This window comes from Haliaeetus leucocephalus, unplaced genomic scaffold (genome assembly GCF_000737465.1).
Source record: "Haliaeetus leucocephalus isolate CR32 unplaced genomic scaffold, Haliaeetus_leucocephalus-4.0 Scaffold93, whole genome shotgun sequence".
NCBI lineage: Eukaryota > Metazoa > Chordata > Aves > Accipitriformes > Accipitridae > Haliaeetus > Haliaeetus leucocephalus.
Genome location: NW_010972529.1, coordinates 1,398,436 through 1,402,532, shown reverse-complemented (window position 1 = coordinate 1,402,532; position 4,097 = coordinate 1,398,436).

Below are 4,097 nucleotides of genomic sequence, written 5' to 3'. Positions count from 1 at the left end.
CCCCTCCCCTTCCCTCCCCTTCCCTCCCCTTCCCTTCCCTCCCCTTCCCTTCCCTTCCCTCCCCTTCCCTTCTCTTCCCTTCCCTTCCCTTCCCTTCCCTGCCTTTGCCTTTCTTTTTTCCTTTTCTTCTTTTTTCTCTAGTCAGGAGTATTAAAACATATGCTTACAAAAGATAAGGAACTTAAAGTAGAGTGCCTTTATAAGATAGATAGGCAGTGAGCTCAGACCTATCATGATATGTACAGCTGAACAAACAGAATGACTATTTCAGTATGATCTTAAGCATTTGGAGCTTTTTGTTTGATGATGCACTTTCCTATTTCAAAAGTAGGAATTTCTTAATATCTGTCTGAAGCAAGCAGAGGATTTATGAAACACATCATCTTCAGCTAGTCTCAGCCTTACTGTAGCATTATTGAGGACTTTTATTTAAAAATAAAGAAAAACTTCCAGCCCCATTTAATTATTTATTAAATACATTTCTAAATACCATTTTAGTTACAAGAGTCAGTGCCAGCTAAAGGATATTAGAAGAAGAGGAGTAGTCCACAGTGGGCTTGGATTTAATTCAAGTTTTCAAAACTAAGTAGTGGTTGGGTAAGCAGCATGCAGTAGTCTTTCAGGGCTTCATTCTCAGGGACTGGGTAATAGGGCTTTCTGAACATCTTATTTTTGAAATAAATAAAAATTGACATATCACAGCAAGCCAGTCTTCACCTTTGAAAATTTAGACTGTATGAAGATCTCCTCTGACAACTGACAAGGACTTGGACAACACAGAAAGTGCCCCAGTTTAAAAAAGACACGAGCAATTCAGATTGCATGTTATCTGGGCATGATGCTATTCTGGGAACAGAGTCAACAGCAGAGAGTAGGCTTTTGTTCAAACTGTAAGTGCCTCCTATAGAGGTCTTTTCCACTGACTGTATAGGGACCTTGGGGTCCAGTCACCCACCAGCTGGGTCTCCATGGGCCTCTTCCTTACTGCATCTCGCATCTGTATAAAAAGCTATTCATTCACTTAAAACTTAGCTCTCTGCACTTAAGTATTAGCCTTCTTGGAAGGCTGTTAAAACTGAGACTCCTGGTACTCTGAGTCATGCTATGTGGACATAAAAAGTACCTAAAACTCGGATTCCGAGTCGCATCAGCACCAAATTGTTCTGTCTTCACTTGAAAAACCCCTCTCAGAAACCAAATACATATCAACAAACTATTCTGCCAACCACACAAAGGTGGGTATGGCATGGGTACAAACTGAGCACACATGAAAGGGAACTTGAAATCCTTATGGTATGTCTGGGCAGCTACAGTCATTGCTCTCTTGAATTTAAGGGTCTGACGTAAAGCCCCGCTGTGTGCCATGCACAGTACAGCAGGTTTGTGTGAATTCCCTTCCTTGTGGAGCCACCTCCAACTTCTGCAGGGGAAAGTGGAGCAAAAGGGACTGCTCCACACCTTGCCTGGCTGATTCTGCCTGTTGCTCTTCATATGACTGGCAAAAGAAGGCAGAGAGGTCTTCAGACAGAAAATGCGGCCATTTGTCACCAGGGCTCCAGAGGTACCATCAGGTGGCAAAGGCCGCAAAAAGACTTCAAACCTTCAAAGCAAATGCTCCCACAGCTCCACAGAGGCTCTAAAGCACTCAACACTAAGAGGAGATACAATGGAAAATGAGATGGAAAATACAATGGAAACATTCCTGTTAAAAAACAGTTTTAAAAAATATTACTGTGGTGCTGCAAGGAAGATGTATGAGATACAAATGGACAGTTGTCTGTACTATATGGACAACTATATTCAAGAAGAACTTGAGCTTTTTCAGGGTTCAGCCTGAAGCATCTTCAAAGTGGAACAAGATCATTTGGTACTTATGTAGTCTATGAAAGAAAAATATAAAAAAAAAACCCAAAGAAATGCTGTCTCTGTGCTGCTTCTGCTCTGAAACCTGATAAATGGAAATCCTGGAGACAGACAGCTGACTGGTGGTAGGACATTGCCTTTTTAATATGTTGAGAGAAGAAATTACTTGGTGACTTGAGCTAAGAAATACAGGAAATACACCCTACAAACAAGTTTGCTCATCTGCAGTCTTTCACCTTCAGAAGGTTTTGATGATGCCTCAGTTTAAGAATAGATTTTTTTATTCTACCTTAGCAGAGTAATAAGGATCTAGAAAGAAGGTAGATATGCACTGTAAACCGTCGGACAGTGTACATGGGTCTTTTGGGGCTTCCTTGAAAAACTGTTTTGGACCATTTCCTTCATGTGCAGAGGACAAGGAGAAAAGCATGTGGTGGTTTCTTACCAGCCTCCTCCCCAGAATTGGTCTGTAGGACCTAAAACCCCAGGACACATCTGCTGACTCATCTCCGCTGCTGCAGGAGCTCCTGGGGATTCCAAGCAGGAGCACACCCACGAGGGAGGGAAGCGCTGCGCCTGGGCTCCCCGGCAGCCTTTGCCGTGCCCCCACCTGCAGCCCACTTTGTCCGTTCCCTCTGAACAGCTGACAAGCTGATCTGGATCCCTATTTTTTTTCAGCTGCTATTCCAGGTGATTCCTTCCTGGATCTTGTTACTAATTTTCTTTAAAGTTGGGCTATGCACTTTGTGAAGTTGGCTCCAATTTCATCCTCCTTCTGCCTAATTATTTCTGGAAAATCTGTGTGCAGTTTATCCATGCATCATTGGTATGAACCAACAGTCAATTTTGATAAAGCAGAAATGTTTAATTTTAATGCTGTTTATAAATATTCTTGGGACTGAACTTTTCTGTTACCTGTTCTTCCTGCTAGAACTTTTATTCCTCATGTCCTTTCATTGTGTTTTTCGTTAGAACTGCTCCAACCTGCTGTCAGATGGCTGTTTCTATAGAAAAATTAATGTAATACCCATGCCAAAACTTTATTAAAAAATGGAATTTATTGGTAGCAACATAATAACTGTCTTAATTTATTAACAGTCAATTAACTTTCTTGATGGGCAGCTTTTCCCTGATTGTAAGAGTCTCTAGCAATAAACTACTTGTTTTATAATTATTTTGCTTTCCAATCTGTTACTGACCTGTTGATTTATTTTTCTTCAATGCTCTTTTGAGCCCCTTCTTTACTTTTTTTTTTTATTATTTTTTAACCAACAGCAACAACTTTTCTCCCCAGTATAAGCGTATTTGTCTTTCACTGCCTGTAGGGTAGGGAGAGGACTCTATCTCTAGTATGTCTGCTTTGGCACTGATAGTCTGGAGGCACCTTTCCTGCCTGGAACCCATTTTCCTAGAAGTTTGTTTCCTGCCTCTATCTGACAATGCAAACATATTTTGTACTTTAACAGTTTCTATAAGCAGGATGAGTTTAAATTCAACAGACAACGATACAACTTCTCTCAGCACTTCTGATTATTTTTCTGGAGGATTTTTTGGTTAACTAATTCTACTTCATTCCATCAGTAGTTAAATTTTATGCTTTCACTGTAATGATTTTCCAGGGCATTATCTACCTAAAGACTATTTTTTTCCTTTGGATGAAGCTTCATTTTCAATATATATATAACCCATAATACTTGCTTAACTATGGTGGCCATCTTGCCAATGAATCAAGTACATCTTGGATGTGGAAGTTAGCTAGCATAGTTGGTAATATGTTGTATTTTGCTGTTTGAAGCCTTGACAGCATCTGAACAAGCTCAGTTTAATCCAAGCTGATTTTCACATTTTTAATGGCCTGCTGCCTATTTTTATAACCCATCAATACAAGCTTAAAATAATGCACATGGATTAAAATAAAATCCTTGTGATGTGTCTAGGAGAGTAGCTGTTTGATCAACAGAAACAGGCTAATGTCTGGAGAACTAATGAACAGAAGGAGATGAGAAGAACCAATGAAAACTGGTGACGGCAGTTTTGTTATCCGTGACTTTCTGCTAATTTCTGCAAAAATCATTCAAAAAATGCTCAGAGGAAAGAAATGGAAAGCCTTGTCAGCTTCAAGGACGGTGTCCTCATCACCAGAAAATAGGTTAAATAGGTCAAAGCACACATGCGGAGGACGAATGCTGATCCTCTCATGTCGCAAGTGGGTCCTTGTCCAGCAAATTTTGCCA